The sequence below is a fragment of the Malaclemys terrapin genome, chromosome 10, assembly GCF_027887155.1.
Source record: "Malaclemys terrapin pileata isolate rMalTer1 chromosome 10, rMalTer1.hap1, whole genome shotgun sequence".
Lineage (NCBI taxonomy): Eukaryota > Metazoa > Chordata > Testudines > Emydidae > Malaclemys > Malaclemys terrapin.
In genome coordinates, this window is record NC_071514.1 from 70,117,259 (window position 1) to 70,134,653 (window position 17,395).

General features: G+C 48.3%; 1 long non-coding RNA gene across 1 annotated transcript; it reads left to right on the forward strand.

The window, feature by feature from the left end:
- The first annotated feature begins 1,512 nt into the window (after positions 1 to 1,512).
- On the forward strand, positions 1,513 to 16,648 carry LOC128844652 (uncharacterized). The gene is made up of 5 exons (XR_008446514.1): positions 1,513 to 1,570; positions 3,480 to 3,582; positions 11,478 to 11,555; positions 12,767 to 12,986; positions 15,278 to 16,648. It is a non-coding gene; the product is annotated as an uncharacterized LOC128844652 (long non-coding RNA).
- Positions 16,649 to 17,395: the final 747 nt, after the last annotated feature.

Below are 17,395 nucleotides of genomic sequence, written 5' to 3' on the forward strand. Positions count from 1 at the left end.
AATGCCACACCCCCAACACCCTCCTGGCCTCAACCGGCTATTCTAGCAGCCCTGAAGACCCCCTACATCCACCCTAGCCATAGCTGCCAAATTTGGGGCAGCTCCTTGTCCTTCCCCTACCATTGCTTGGGCAGGAAGTGTTGACCATAAACAGAAGGTTTTGGTCAAAGTCATATGGTTCAGAAATACACAAATTAGCTCATGATATTGTTGTTGTTCCGTTCCTAGTCACGCTCTCTGTCTTGCTGGAGGTCTCTCTGGACTGACCGCTGATGATGCCATGCTTCGTGTACTGTGTGCTGGGTAATAACATGAGAGGACCCTTTATTCAGAGAGCTAGCTATAGAGATGCTGCCACTACAGCTAGCATCCCAGCCACCGCACGCACACAGAGACTGAACTGCTGGTGCCTCCTTCAATCTCTTCCCTCCTGCACCTGTGCACCTCCCTCCAAGTTCAGTGTAGGTTGTTACACCTAGGGTCAGTGGTTGCCTGGAGAGAACTCTCCACATGGATCTCACCTCTCTAGTACAGCAGGGGGGTTGCCACCTGTGCTGCACTGTGGACCCCATGGAGGGAGGGCAGAGACAGGTGAGCAGGAAGTGGACTACCTGCACTGGCATGAGACAGAGAAAACACGTATCATCACCACTCATGCCCCATGATGGCTCCTACGAAAGGAAATACTGGCTGAAGCTGAATTATCTGTTCCATGGAGCCCTCTCCATGGGCAGGACAGACCTCTTAAGCCTGCTGTGAAACTGGCCCTCTGTGTTTTCATTGGGGGTTACATACAGCCCCAGTCTTCTCTGAATTAACAGCAGAGTCTAATGACTGTACACATATTGCACCCTACCTCATGGGATCAAGAGAATTTGGATCCCATGAAGGCGGGGAGCACCACAAGGCTAACAGTGTTTTAATGTGTGGGTTATCCTAATCAATTTTGATTTGGCCCATGTGTTTGCAGGAACTGTTTTATCCAACCATGAGTGATACATCAATAGTGTCAGCCCATTAACTTTATTGAAAAACTCAGCAGAATAATAACTGAAGATCTGAAAATTAACAAACTTGTCTATGCTGGGATTTTTTGGACTGGTGTAGCTGCACCTGACTGTAGAAGCACTGCAGCAATGTAAAAAGTGACTCGCATAGGCACAGATGTGGTTTACCGCACTTTGAAATTGGGTTAAGTCAGTCACTTTTCCCATCTTAGCAGCGCATCTACAACAGGGGTTTGCACCAGTTCAACTACGTCAGTTCAAAAAATTCCCAGTGTAGACAACCCCTTTAATATGCTTAACGTTCAGTGCAGGTGTGAAAGCAGAAGTAAAACAGCATGTTTCATTCTGAGGCAGTGAGATATGAAATACGCATTCATAGTGGGGCACTGGGAGTTGCTAAATGAGTTTCTGATAGTCTCCATGGCAATGAAAACGCATACCAATAAGAGAAACCACACAGAAGATACAAGCCAGAGATATGTCTCCTTGACAGCAACAGAGGCGTGTGGGACTAAAAGAGCTGCATAGAAAATCTAAAGCTAGATCCCTTGCATTCTCCGCAGGTAAGGTGACTTATACGTCATAAAATGACGACACTAAAGACAAATAATAACCAACATGAGGTGTCATAACTATAAAGGGAAGGGTAACAGCTCTCCTGTGTACAGTATTATAAAATCCCTCCTGGCCAGAGACTTCAAAATCCTTTTACCTGTAAAGGGTTAAGAAGCTCAGGTAACCTGGCTGACACCTGACCCAAAGGACCAATAAGGGGACAACATACTTTCAAATCTTGGGGGTGGGGGGAAGGCTTTTGTTTGTGCTCTTTGTTTGGGAAGTTGTTCGCTCTTGGGACTAAGAGGGACCAGACATCAATCCAGGATCTCCACATCTTTCTGAACAAGGCTCTCATATTTCAAACTTGTAAGTAAACAGCCAGGCAAGGTGTGTTAGTTTACCTTTGTTTTCTCAACTTGTAAATGTACCTTTTACTAGGGTATTTACCTCTGTTTGCTGTAACTTTGAACCTAAGGCTAGAGGGGGGTCCTCTGGGCTCTTTAAGTTTGATTACCCTGTAAAGTTATTTTCCATCCTGATTTTACAGAGATGATTTTTACCTTTTCTTTAATTAAAAGCCTTCTTTTTAAGAACCTGATTGATTTTCCTTGTTTTTAGATCCAAGGGGGTTGGATCTTGATCCACCAGGAGTTGGTGGAAGGGAGGAGGGGGAATGGTTAATTTCTCCTTGTTTTAAGATCCAAGGGGTTTGGATCTGTATTCACCAGGGAATTGGTGAAGAGTCTCTCAAGGCTACCCAGGGAAGGGAATTAGCATCGAGAGTGGTGGCAGCGGACCAGATCTAAGCTGGTAGTTAAGCTTAGAAGTTTCATGCAGGCCCCCACATTTGTACCCTAAAGTTCAAAGTGGGGAAGCAGCCTTGACATGAGGAAACCCTATTGTTGAGCATGAAACTATAAACACTTTAAATGCACTGTAAATATGTATATACATATTTGTGCACATTATATATATTATTACACACACAAAAACTGCCATTGCAAAGTTAAGCACTCAGAAGTTAGGAAAGGCTAGAATTAAGATCGCCTGTGCAACCTTAATACAGCCCTCCCCCCATGCATTTGTATTCTAATGCAGTATTTTATTACATAATCACCTACTATTTTTTCCCATGGAACCCTGTCTCATTCAGTATACAGACTGAACAGTGCTCACTTAATGAACAGCTAGGCGATATTTTCTTTTCTCCTCGGTGTTCAGTGTGTGGCCCCATGCTCTATTTAAAAATTTTATTAAGATGATAAAAAAAATAGTGAACAGAGTTTGAGCATAGAAGTTTCTGGTTATCAGGGAATAACATACAGATTATCGAGGGTGCAAAGTTTGGTTTAAGATAAGGTGGCATACTACACACCATTTAAGCCCTGCTCTGAAGACAGTATTATTAATTTCCCCATGACCTCTTCTATGGCACTCATCACTACAGAATCTGACTGGTTTGCAAACATTGATTAATCTTCACAACACCACTGGGAGGCGAAGGGCTGGTATTATCCCCATTTTACCCATGGGGAACTGAGGCACAGAGATTAAATTAAAATTTTCCCACTAATTTGGGATGCCTAGGACCTGAAATTTCTGAGTACTTAACATTGTATAGCACGTTATATGTTCAAAGAACAGTTCACAGCTGGGAATGCTCAGGACTCTGCAAATCAGACCCCAGGCTATCAAACTGCGCACCCAGAAAATGAGGAATGCACAATTAGTGAGTGACCTGGGGAAAGTTTGATTTAAGTTACTTGCCCAGCATCACATGTGAACGCTATGGAAGAAGCAGGGAAAGAATCCAATTCTCCAAGGCAATATTCAACTGCCTTAACCAGCACTGTCTTTTCTCTTCCTGAAATCTCCTGCCTCATTCACTGCTCAACTTCCAACTTCTGCTACAAGTGAAGCAGGATTCCTACAGTCAAGGATCTCCTTCACTGCATAACCCTGATTCATGCACAGAGCAGATCCCGTGAATCCCATGGAAGGAGCTGTGAAAAAAACAGTAAGTGAGAATATAATGAAAGCCAGTATCCTAATGCACATGCACAAGGCGGCCATATTAAGGTTGTACAGGCAACCTTAATTCTAGCATTTCCAAACTTTTGGGTGCACAACTTTGGGACCTCGATAATGTTCTTTTAACATAGTTTTCTGTGTGTAATTTGCTAGGTTTTAAAAAGAAAGCAAACTGAGACCTGCCCTACCCCCCACATCCCTTGAAATTCAATCATGTAACATAGTATTGACACCTACATGGCTCATCAGCAGGTTTGGAAGCTTCACATCTCTTGCACAGACCTCTGCCACTTGACCTAACAGAGTAATTCACAGAAGTAGTAGGTTGTCATCCACAAAGTGGGCCAGCACTTGACAGGGATGAGACACACTTTGCCAGTGGGTTTTCCACAGATATTTGTGAAGAGCAGAAGAACAGTGAGGCTCTACCTTGAGTGCCATTCCAGACTCTGGAGAGGAACATACTCTAGTAGGCACAGACTTTTGCCAATTCCCCCAAACCTTGATCCTTCTGTCCTGTCCTTCCCATCACCGATTTCTTGTTTTTGTCCCGTTCTCTTTATCTACTCAGTCCCAATTTCCACTCTTCAGGCTTCTCATCCCAGTCCCTGTTTTCTTTCTGAGTGAGTCTTTGGACTCGATCTTAGCCCTGGTCTACACTATGAGCTTAGGTCGAATTTAGCTGCGTTAGGTCGATTTTATAAGCTATGCGTCTATACAACCAACCCGTTCCATCGACCTAAAGGGCTCTTAAAATCGACTGCTGTACTCGTTCCCGGCGAGGGGAGTAGCACTAAAATCGACCTTGCTGGGTCGAATTTGGGGTAGTGCAAATGCAATTCGACGGTATTGGCCTCTGGGATCTATCTCAGAGTGCTCCAATGTGACCGCTCTGGACAGCACTTTCAACTCTGATGCACTAGTCAGGTACACAGGAAAAGCCCTGGGAACTTTTGAATTTCATTTCCTGTTTGGTCAGCGTGGCGAGCTCAGCAGCACCGGTGGCCATGCAGTCCCAGAATCGCAAACGAGCTCCAGCATGGACCGAACGGGAGACACTGGATTTGATTGCTGTATGGGGAGAAGAATCTGTGCAGGCAGAACTCCGATCAAAAAGAAGAAATGCTAATATATATGCCAAAATCGCACAGGGCATGATGGATAGAGGCTACAACAGGGACACACAGCAGTGCCGCGTAAAAGTCAAGATGCTCAGGCAAGCCTACCAAAAGACAAAGGAGGCAAACGGTCGCTCTGGGTCAGAGCCCCAGACATGCTGCTTCTTTGATCAGCTGCATGGCATTCTAGGGGGGGACCCTACCACTACTCCACAACTGTCTGTGGACACCTGCAAGAGGGGGAGTCTCACGCAACAGGGAGGAGGATTTTGTGGAAGAGGAAGAGGAGGAGGAGGAGAATGCGCAGCAAGCAAGCAGAGAATCCATTCTCCCTGGCAGCCAGGACCTTTTCATCACCCTGGAGCCAATACCCTCCCAAGGCAGGTTCCCAGACCCTGGAGCCGGAGAAGGCACCTCTGGTGAGTGCACATTTGTAACTACAGTGCAGGGTTTAAAAGCAATTGTGTTTAATTTTGATTTGCCCTGAAGAATTGGGATGCATTTGTGGCCAGTACAGCTACTGGAAAAGTCTGTTAACATGTCTGGGGATGGAGCGGGAATCCTCCAGGGACATCTCCATGAAGTTCTTCTGCAGGTACTCTGAAAGCCTTTGTAGATGGTTTCTGGGGAGGGCTGCCTTATTTCGTCCTCCACGGTAGGACACTTTACCACGCCAAGCCAGTAGCAAGTAGTTTGGAACCATTGCAGCACAAAGCATGGCAGCGAATGGTCCTGGGTTTTGGTCTCATTCAAGCACTATTCGGTCTTTAGCTTTCTGTGTTAGCCTCAGGAGAGTGATATCATTCATGGTCACCTGGTTGAAATAGGGGAATTTTTGTAAGGGAACAGTAAAAGGACCCCGTTCATGCTGGGCTGTTTGCTCTTGGCTAAAAGGAATCATCCCAGAGAATAGCCACACAGTGGGGTGGGGTTAGGAGTGTGCTGCACATCCACCCAAAAACCGCAGCCCCTCCTTTTAAAAGGCAAACTCAACTGGCATAGCTTGCTATGGGAAAGGAGGGCGCTGCAGTTTGAAACCATTCCCACATGTTATAAAGACAGAAGAAACCAACCCCACATACCCTTTGGCTTACCGTGGCTGCCTGGAAAACGAATTCTGTTGCCCAGCCGTGTGTGATGTGTCATCATACCGGCAGGCGCTCAATATAAAAGGCAAAATGCGACCTAGTACCTAAAGCACATGTGCTGTCTGCTGTGAATTGCTTGATTCACCGTGAAAGAGTCTCCCTTTTCTTCTCAGAAATGTATCATATTAAATTTTACTCCCCCTTTTTATCTCCCCGCAGGTGCAAATGTTTCTATGCTCCCCCTATCATCTCTGTCCCTGAGGTTATCACAGATTAGAAGGAGAAAAAAACGCACTCGCGATGACATGTTTTCCGAGTCATGCAGTCCTCCCACACTGATAGGGCACAGCGTAATGCATGGAGGCATTCACTGACAGAGGCCAGGAAAGCATTAAGTGATCGTGATCAGAAGACACAGGAGGTGATGCTGAGGCTAATGGGGGAGCAAACCAGGGCCGGCTCTGGCTTTTTTGTCGCACTAGGCAAAAAAGCCACCCGCCGCCCCGCCCCCAGCGCGGCAGGGGAGGGCGCCGAGCCCGGCCGCGGGCCCGCAATCCCCGACCAGCCGGAGCGCTGGGGGGAAAGCGGCGAGCCCGCCTCGGCTCCGCTCTCCCCGGCGGCCAGAGCGCCGGGAGGAGGGCAGAGAGCCTGGCTGGGGCTCTCCACTCTCCCCAGCAGCCAGAGTGCTGGGAGCAGGGCGGAGAGTCCGGCCGGGGCTCTCCACTCTCCCCGGCGGCCAGAGCACTGGGGAAAGGGGAGAGAGCCCCCGGCGGCCAGAGCACCGGGAGCAGGGCAGAGAGCCCGGCCAGGATTCTCCGCTCTCCCCGGTGGCCAGTGCGCCGGGGGGAGGGCGGCGAGCCTGCTGCGGCTCCGCTCTCCCCGACAGCCGGAGCGCCGAGGGGAGGGCGGCGACCCCAGTCGCGGCTCCGCTCTCGGGCCGGAGCGCCCCGCCGCGCTGCCCCCCTCCAGGCGCCTGGAGCAAACGGACATGATCAGGCATCTGGTGGAGCTGCAGGAAAGGCAACAAGAGCACAGACCGCCGCTGCAGCCACTGTATAACTGCCTGCCCTCCTCCCAAAGTTCCATATCCTCCACACCCAGATGCCGCAGAATGCGCGGGGAGGCACCCAGCCACTCCACTCCAGAGGATGGCCCAAGCAACAGAAGGCTGTCATTCAAACAGTTTTGATTTGTAGTGTGGCTACAATAAGCAATGTAGCCTTGTCCTTCCCTGCTTCCCTTCTCCCCCACCGCACCCGGGCTACCTTGTCAGTTATCTCACTTTTTTTTTAATTAATAAAGAAAGAATGCATGGTTTCAAAACATTTGTGACTTTATTTCCTTTGCCAGCTGTGGTCGAAGCGGGGGAGGGGGTTGGCTTACGGGGAATTAAAATCAACAAAGGGGGTGGGTATGCATCAAGGAGAAATACACACAACTGTCACACCGTAGCCTGGCCAGTCATGAAACTGGTTTTAAAAGCCTCTTTGATGCGCAGTGCGCCTAGCTGTGCTCTTCTAATCGCCGTGGTGTCTGGCTGCTCAAAATCAGCTGCCAGGCGATTTGACTCAATCTCCCTCCCCGCCATAAACATCTCCCCCTTACTCTCACAGACATTTTGGAGCACACAGCAAGCAGCAATAACAATGGGAATATTGGTTGCGCTGAGGTCTAACCTAGTCAGCAAAGAGCACCAGCGAGCTTTAAACATCCAAAGGCACATTCTACCACCATTCTGTACTTGCTCAGCCTATAGTTGAACTGCTCCTTACTACTGTCCAGGCTGCCTATGTATGGCTCATGAGCCATGGGAGCAAGGGGTAGGCTGGGTCCCCAAGGATAACTATTGTCATTTCAACATCCCCAATGGTAATTTTCTGGTCTGGGAAGTAAGTTCCTTCTTGCAGCTGCTCGAACAGCCTGGAGTTCCTAAAGATGCGAGTGTCATTCATCTTTCCTGGCCACCCTACATTGATGTTGGTGAAATGTCCCTTTGATCCACCAGTGCTTGCAGCACCATTGAGAAGTACCCTTTGTGGTTTACATACTGGTTTGTCAAGGTGGTCCGGTGCCAAAATAGGGATATGCGTTCCTTTCAGGGCCGGCTCTGGCTTTTTTGCCGCCCCAGGCAAAAAAGCCTCCCGCCGCCTCCCTCCCGAGAGCGCGGTGGGGAGGGTGGCGAGCCCGGCCGCGGGCCTGCTCTCCCCGGCCGGCCGGAGCGCCAGGGGGAGGGCGGTGAGCCCGGCCGCGGCCCCGCTCTCCCTGGCCGGCCGGAGCACTGGGGGAGGGCGGCGAACCCGCCGCGGCTCTGCTCTCCCCGGCGGCCGGAGTGCCGGGGGGAGGGCGCAAGCCCGGCTGGGGTCCCGCTCTCCCCGACTGGCCGGAGCGCCGGGGGGAGGGCGGCACCGCTCTTCCCGGTCGGCCGGAGCACCGCAGGGAGGGCGGCGAGCCTGGCCACGGCCCCACTCTCCCCGGGTGAGCGCCGCCCCCCTCCAGATGCTGCCCCAAGCACATGCTTGGAGGGCTGGTGCCTGGAGCCGGCCCTGGTTCCTTCTATTGCCCCACCACAGTTAGGGAACCCCATTGCAGCAAAGCCATCCACATTTCCAGAGTCAGTACCCTTGTTAGCAGAAGGTCAGTGATTGCATTGGCTACTTGGATCACAGCAGCCCCCACAGTAGATTTGCCCACTTCAAATAGATTCTCGACTGACCGGTAGCAGTCAGGCATTGCAAGCTTCTACAGGGCTATCGCCACTCGCTTCTCAACTGTCAGGACAGCACTCATCTTGGTATTCCTGTGCTTCAGGGCAGGGGAAAGCAACTCAAAGTTCCAGAAAGGTGGCCTTACGCATGCAAAAGTTTTGCAGCCACTGGGAATCATCCCATACCTGCAATACTATACGGTTCCACCAGTCTGTGCTTGTTTTCCAGGCCCAGAATTATAATAATATATGGAGATATCCTACCTTCTAAAACTGGAAGGGACCCTGAAAGATCATCGAGTCCAGCCCCCTGCCTTCACTAGGAGGACCAAGTACTGATTTTGCCCTAGGTGGCCCCCTCAAAGGCTGAACTCATAACCCTGGGTTTAGCAGGCCAATGTGCAAACCACTGAGCTATCCCTCCCCCTCTAATTGGTGTTCCACTGTATCAACCCACCCCACTGCTGCCATGATATCCCAATTGCCATATCCCATGCTACCAGGAACGTCTGTGTCCATGTCCTCCTCACAATCGTCCTCGTGCTGGCGGCTCCTAGCTAGGCTCTGCACATACTGCAGGATAATGCGCGAGGTGTTTACAATGCTCACAACAGCGGTGCTGAGCTGAGCGGGCTCCATGCTTGCCATGCTATGATGTCTGCACGGGTAACCCAGGAAAAAAGGTGTGAAATGATTGTCTGCCGTTGCTTCACGGAGGGAGAGAGGGGAGACTGACGACATGTACCCAAAAGTTTTTCGGACCAGCGACAATGTTTTTGCCCCATCAGGCATTGGGAGCTTAACCCAGAATTCCAATAGGTAGCAGAGACTGTGGGATAGCTACCCACAGTGCACCACTCTGTGAGTCGATGCTAGCCACGGTATTGAGAATGCACTCCACTGACTTACTACACTTAGTGGGGACATACGCAATCGACTGTATAAAATCGCTTTCTAAACATCAACTTCTATAAAATCGACCTAATTTCGTAGTGTAGACATACCCTTAGAATCCTGATTCCCTGCCTAATCCCAGTCTCTTTCCACCCCCCCAGTCCCAGTCTCCTGCTCCAGCCAGTCCTAGCCCTCACTCCACCTCCAGCTCCTAGTTCCAGTCTCCTCCCCATACTCTGTGGACCAAGAGGTCTTGAACCTGCGTTTGCAGTCCCCAGGCAATCTTTGTATGCCCATCCAGTGGCTTGCTAGTAAGTAGTGGGCTGAGTGGGTAATGGAACCTTGGCTCTACCAGAGGCACCATCCATGGGAGTCCTGATTAGAGGAATGCCTGACCCTATCAATTCACCCAGCTACACTGTTTAAGCTGGAAGGAGACACAGGAAGTTGTCTGTGCAACTGGGTTTATTCCTGGCTGGCTGCTCCATTGGACTCTGACTTCTGAGGCTTGCTCTCCTGACTTGTTCCTGTTTCCCTGCCTTGCTCCAGGTTCCTGTTTCCCTGACCTCTTCCTGGTTCCTGCCTTGTTCCTGATCGGACCCTTGGCTTGACTCTCTGATGCTGGCTCTGATCTTTGGCTTGACCCCTGAGTCTGATTCTGGCTCTGACCACTAGTGGTGACTGCCCAAGCCCCAGTCATGACATCCAGTCCCAGTCTCCTTGCCTTACCAGGTCTAGCTTCCCTTGCATCCCCAGCACCCATCTCTTTGCCCAGTCAGTCACAGTTTCTCTCTTCCCAGTTTCAATGGACTTCTTGACCCAATCTACTCCTTTCCCTCTCCCTGCTCTGGCTTTTGTCCCCTTTGCATTCTAATCAGATAGCGTCCTCCTCCACACTGGTTGGGCACTAGCAAGCAGGTCATACAGAGCACAGGAGAGACAAAGCTCCCTTCTCTTGGTTTTAGGGCTTGGTCCTACCCCAGCCTAGAGCAGCCATTACAGGTAAAGTCACAGTCACTCTGTGGGGATGGCATATGTACTGTGCAGCCACAGGTAGCAGCTATGAGGGAATGGAGCATGTTTGGTTGCTCTGTGGGGATGAGGCATGTGCGGACTAGTCAGCACTAGGAACTCTGAGAAGCTTGAGCATGTTCAGTGAGGATGGAATCTTTAGCTGCTAAAACTGAAGAAGTCTTTACAGAGCATGTGTGAACAGTGAGTTATAAAGGCTTATAAACGTGGCCAAATTTAGGCAGAGATTTACAGGGATTGCTGACACAAATCCCCCCTGCCAGCTTTCAAGTCCCTACTCCAGAGTATGGGGGCTCTTCAGCTTTGCAAAGCAAAGATCACCATATTTATTTTTTTAACGTGAGCAAAACAATGTATTTTTCCCTCGTCTTATTTGCGGAAATGGCTGAACTGTTTTGGCTGAAATAATCAATCAATCAATCAATAAAAAATCATGCTGAGACAGGCAGCTGGCATGGAAAATTTCAGCCTGAGCAATTTTAAGTCTGGCAAAGTTATAAGCAAGTGAAAACTTAATAAGAGGCGGTGCTACCGTCCTCACCTATAATATATGTTTTATGTACATTTGCAATTTCTTTTGCTGATAATTATAAATACAGAAAGTAAATTCCAATTCTCTTATTTGACCCTCCTCAGCCAGTTGATTGGCTGATTTATTTTAGGCATCACAGCAGAGATGGGTCATGACCAGACATTCGGGAGAGGGGGGTGGTTTTACAGATTAGTTCAAGGAAGGTATATTCCGTGCTTTAGGGACAGCATGGAAAAAGGCCCTGAGGTGTTTGCAGGACAAGCTGACAGGAGAGCTGTCCCTGGCAGAGTAGAGGCGTGATAACAGGGAGAAGCAGGCAAATAGGGTCTTGAAAGTGAGAACAGAAAGAGTGAACTTGTAGTGAAACAAGGTGGAAGCGAGTGGAGAAATTCAAAGAAGGAGGGCTTTTAATTTAACTGCCCTTTAATGTAAATTGAATACATTGTACAGCAGGAGTCAAACTTTTAGGGCATGTATTTTTAGCTGAGATTATTCCCTTTCTCCCTTTTGCAGGAATAAATGGTGCCCACAAAGCTTGCACCCATGAAAACAGATTCCATGCCTGAGTACCTGACCTGAGGGTTCAGCCAGGTTAGTAAAGACACAAGTACTTACAATGGCATATGCAGTTCAATAGCAGGTATAAAAATATGGGGGCTAGCTTTGCAGACATAAATGGCACCCTTTAAATGGCGACGACCTTTCTATGAAAAGAACATAAGAACATAAGACCAAAAAGATCACTAAAAATAAAGTGCTTCTCAAAAATATATTAACATCTGTGAAAATACAGTACTCAGTGGTGCCTGCAGTTTAGGTGATTTCCACTTCAGGCTGTAGTCATCTTCCCCAGAGAGTATAAGATAAGTTGAAGTGGATATTTACAACAACAGGGAACTCCTGAGCTCTAGCAGGGGCTCTGAGACTAGTTCCCTTTGTGACTTAGTCTCTCTGCCTTAGTCTCTATCTTTAAAGCGGGGGACAATAACACAGTTTTTGCTTTGCAGGGGTGTTGTGAAGATTAATTAATATTTCAAAAGCACTTTGAGGAGGTCACCTTTCTCCATCAGGTGCATCCTGAAAATCCACTCCTTTTGGCTGCCCACTACTTGGCCAGCCCTGCTTTCGTGCAACCCATCTCACAATCCTTTCATTTAGCTCCCATTTACAACATAAAGAGAAAATGTAACTGGAGAAATAAATGAGAAAACCTATTTGGAATTAACAAATACACATGCCAAAGACAGCCACAATATCATTTAAATGTATGTGATAATACACTCCCTCCCACACGGTCTGTATTTAAAATGGGCCAGACAATATTCAATACGAGTAAGACTAACTCCAAAGGTAGTCACAGTAAAGTCAATGAGACTACCCATGGAGTAAGCTGCTACTAAACTAGAATAATGCTATCAGACTCTGGCCCAAAGTAAATAAGGCGTTAGCTAAAAACATACTCTAACTACAAAGACAAAAACAGGAACAGAAACAAACCAAAACCCCTTGCAAATCGATTACCCATCAAGCTGCGTGTGTTACTCTAAGCAACTACATATTCTTGCTGTAACCCTTGTTCTCCTTTCACTTTCTATTTATATATCTACCCACACAAGGTCACCTGGGTATTGAGCACCTTTCACTTTCCTCCCATTTTTCTCATATTCATTGGCTGTGTCAGGGTCTCATTTAGATTCTAAACTCTGTGGGGCAGTGACCAGGTCTCCTGTCTGTTCTGTAAAGTGATTTGAACACTTTTGGGCCCCGCACTGGTACGGTGGGGATTAATCCTTCCTTCTTAGCAGAAGAAGCCCTGCCCCTGAGGCTCTGCAGAACATACTCCACCTGGAAGTCAGGTATAAAAGCTTGCAGAGCTGTTCAGTCAGGGCAGACTGCAGGAGGGGAAGGAGGTTCATCACTCTCTCCAGCAGAAGAGTGGCCCGCACACCAGGACGCAGAGGCCAGATGCGCTGCAGAGGGGAAGCAGAGGACGCCGCGGACCTGGTTGAATCCAAGGAAGAGGTAGGAAGAGACATAGGGAGTCCTTAAAGGGGAACGGTGCGAAGACCGTTCAGGCCGGCATGTTTTGGGAGGATCCCCACCAGACCACTGGTGAGGAGAACTCGCCACCAACAGGGCCCTGGGTCAGGATCCAGGGCGGGGGGTGGTACCGGGTCCCCCTACCTTGGCCACCCACCTTTGAAAGGGGGTGGCCCCACTCAGTGAGCTGGTTGGACTTCGGCCACTAGGCAGCATTACCCCACCAGAGGAGGGGAATTAGATGAACTCTAGCCATTGGGCCGCGCTGCCCTAGGGGCGTGTTGTATGGACTCCGGTTGCTAGGCCACATTATCCCACTAGGGAAGGGGAAGTAGATGGACTCTGGCCCTTGGGCCACACTGTGCTAACTACAGAGGGGTTTAGAACACGGATTTGGACGTAGAGAGGCTGTGTTACCTCCCATCCCCTTGGCTTAAGGGGCCGTCGAGGTACAAGCCCCGCCACAGGCCCTATAAAACAAATAATAAACCATGCTAATATGAATAGGACTTGATCTAGCATAGTGCTGAGTATATCCAGCAACCTTTGGAATGGAGAGCATTCAACGTCTTGCAGAATTGGGGCTAAAATGACAAAACAGAGCTGATGCTCCAGTTTTGTGTAGAGCATGATCACTCTGTTGTAAAAATGTACTGCACCATCATTTATCATCTTAATGGTGAAAATAAATAATGTCGGCACTTACTCTAAAACAAGGCAGGATGTTCAGCTGCTTTTGCAGAGAAAAAAAATCCTATTTTATGAGTTGTTTGAATGAGATTTGATTGAAATTAAATTCTCTAGATTCTTGTGAGCTTTTTGTAAAAAAAAATGTAATTGCCCTTTAATTGTTCAGGCAATTTGGTTTAATTCAGTTTATTTGACTTATTAGCTGAAGTATGTGACTCTCACAGAAAGGGTGATGGGCACACCTGCAAATGCGGAACAGTGTTTGCCAAGGCAATAGAGCCCAGTTGAAATACAGCATTTTCTGATGTGGCACTAGAAAACAAGGAAGACCTCAGGAAATCAGTGGGATTGGGAGAATCCAGCTAGAACTCATTGGGATTGTTATAAGGCACCCCCTATAACTCACTTCAAAGAAGACATAGAGTTAAACTCAGCCCTGATGTAAGCAAGCTCCACTCCACTGAAGTCAATGGTTCTAAATCTACTTATACTAGACATGAATTAGCCCCCTACTCTAGAACTGAGACCTGATTTGCACAAAACTTCCACTGACTTTGCAAGATCAGAGCTTAATTAGCAAGAAAGACCTCGTCCCTGTTCCCTGCCCCCACTCTGCATCCTCCCATCCCTATTTTCAAATCGTAAAACTAATCCTCCATTTTTGAGGCTAGGGTGAAAACGTGGATTTCATTTTCTGCAGCTCATTAGGCAATTTTGACATTGATTTATTTGTGCTTGTGAGTGCTCAGAACTTCTGAAAGCAGGTCCTGAGGTATCAGTGGCTGCTTTTGAAAATGTCAGTCTAAGTGCTTAAGATATGTTGAAACCAGCTATGTTCCTTAATTTATGTTCTTCCATGTGTCAGCATGGTGTGATGAGTTACCTCTGAGCCCGAGTCATGCCTGAACCAGTGAGTGTGATGAGTCATCAGAGGCAATTACCTGCAGGTCTTACGATAGGCCCCATAACATTCAACCAGGGTCCAGCCAATCCACAGGTGAGGACCCACCCAGATGATCCCAAGACAGGTATATACGCTCCTAAGGGAACCAGTCTCTCCAGTCTGCTCAGTGTCACTACCTGGCTGGGAGCACTCCCATTGCCTAGTAGTTCTGACAGTGCGTTCCTTCAGCCAGCTGCCCGGCGACTCTGACACAGGGAGAACCTTTTAGCCAATTTCAATCAGCAGTGGGTTTGAAGAAAGAACTGCTAAACCACGGAATTAACTTTCTGATTAAGAAACTGGCTCCCAGCACTTTGTAATACTAAAGCAGACATTATCCTAAAACTGATTTTTTGAAAAGATCTTACGCCTTCTGAGGAGCTACTAGAATCAGTAGAACAGATGCTGGTAAACTGTGAAAGGTCTGACCTTACTTATCATAAACTGCCCCATCCGAGGCAGAAAGGACCATGATCTAAAGATGACTGGAGGTTGCAGGTGATGAACCCACCTGGAAAAAAAATGAGGTTCAAGTTAGACACTCAAATTAGAGGCCCTTTTTGAAAATGTAGGCCATAATTTTTTGTCAGACACAATGTAAAGTATGGTTATGTCAACATTATTTTTATATTTCCTTCAGCAGGGCATTTGGATCATACCACCTTCCAAAGGACGCAACATTATTTAATCCTCTTTATCTTTCTAGTCACATTTTTTTCTTTTTCCACAAGAAAAGATGGGATTAGCTGTGTAGTCATCATAATGTCACAAGTATAGTCTCTGCTGTTGAAGGGAGCCTCTTGTCTATGGTGGTCAAGATCTCACTGGTAACACAAGCCTCACTATTCTGGATGGCATGTACGGACACTTGTATGCCAAATAAAAAAGAACAATGGAGAAAAATTGTTTGCAGTCAGTTTGCGCTGCCAAGAAAACAGACTGTATTATACAGGGTGCCTGCCTGCGAAGCCAATTAATATGTACCACTTGGGGAGCGTTTCAAAATGCATGGAATATGAAAACAAACACCGCAAGAAGGCAAGCCAAGATGAAGCAACACACCTCCACAGTAGTAATACCTGTGATCACTATAGTGCCTTTCATCAACACATCCAAAACTGACAAACTTCACAAACTCTGGACCAAATCTGGTGTATCTTTCTTACACAGGTTGTCCCATTTGCTATCTATGGAGTGATCCCTGTGCCTGTCTGTACTTAATCTATCCATCCTTTCAAACAGTACTGTACTATGCTTGCTTTATCCATTACTAAAATGCAGCCACCTCTCAAACAGAAGTCAGCAGACTTTAAACATCACATAGCAACACTCCACACCAAATCAGAGTAGAGTGAATACCTTTTCCAGTCAAAGATACAGGGGATTCTATTCAAGCCCTACAGTAGCCAAATACTTCTCACTGAAGTCAATGGGAGTTATTCAGATAGGGCTCAATCCAGCCCCCACTGAAGTCAATGGCCGTATTCCCACTGAATTCAACAGTGCAGGTTGACCCGAGAGTGCCGCAGACAAGCAGGACCCAGGGAATTATAGTCTGGCAGAATTTGATCACGCAGTTGGAATCCCATGAAAACTGATTTTTCTTCAACCCCCCTTTTTCAGATAATTAAACATACTAACCAATTTTGTAACTACTGGGTACTCACAATAGAAGTGATACAACTCTGAAATTCTAAATGTAGTTGGGGATTTTAATAAGCTTCCAAATGAGAGAATAAAGGGGGAAACAAACAAATTAATGCCATAGGGCCAAATTCTGATCTCAGTTACAAGTGAAAAGACTGCCACTGATGATGATGTTATTACTGCAGATTTATACTGATGTAACTGAGAGAAGAATCTGCCCTGCTAGTTACCAGATATTACAGATCACAGTTTTCTATTTTGGATTTCACGTGGGTCAGGGATTCAGTCAACTAATTTGTTTGTAGAAGTTTTGCATTCTTGTATTGTTAATGTTCCCTGAGTTTTTTGCTTTGGGGCATTACAACTTTTGGCATAAGAGGGAAGAATGTTGTGCAGTTTTCTTTGTTGCGACCTGAGGAAATTGTCCAGTGTTCTCAGCAGAAGGAATTTCATGCCTACTGGGGTGCTGTCACTTTCCTTAAACCAGAGGTGGGCAAACTACGGCCTGTGGGCCAAATCCGGCCCATGGAGCCATCCTGCCCGGCCCCTGAGCTCCTGGTTGGCCCAGGCCCCTTCCCCACAGTCTCAGCTCGCCGTGCCAGCAGTGCGGCTGGCTCTGGCTGCGCGGCGCAGCTCAGGGGCAGATTTACAAGTGAACACAGGGTGCCCTGGCACGGGCCCCCCAACAACAGGGGGCCCCAGGGCTGGGCACTCGGGCAGCTTAGCACCTGTGCATCCCCTGTGGGGGGGGAGGGGCTGCACTGCAGGGACAGGGGAGCAGGCGGGCAGTGCGGGTGGCGAGAGTGCGGCGAACACGGGTGGAGGACTCAGGAAGAGCACCGGGTGGTGATGCAGCCGGCCGGAGAGAAGTGGCGCTTTCAAGGGGAAACCGCTGCTTCTCTGCGGCTGCCCCTGCTCCTCCTGTTTGCAGGGCCACATTCCAAAAGGGGTTTGGGGGGGGTGTGGATAGGGGGTGGAGGTCCCAGGGGGCGGTCAGGGGACAGGGAGAAGGGGGGTGGATAGGGGATGGGGTCCGGGGGGTGATTAAGGGTGGGGATCCCGGGAGGGGGTGTTCAGGGCACAAGGAGCAGGGGGTGGTGGATGGGCCGGG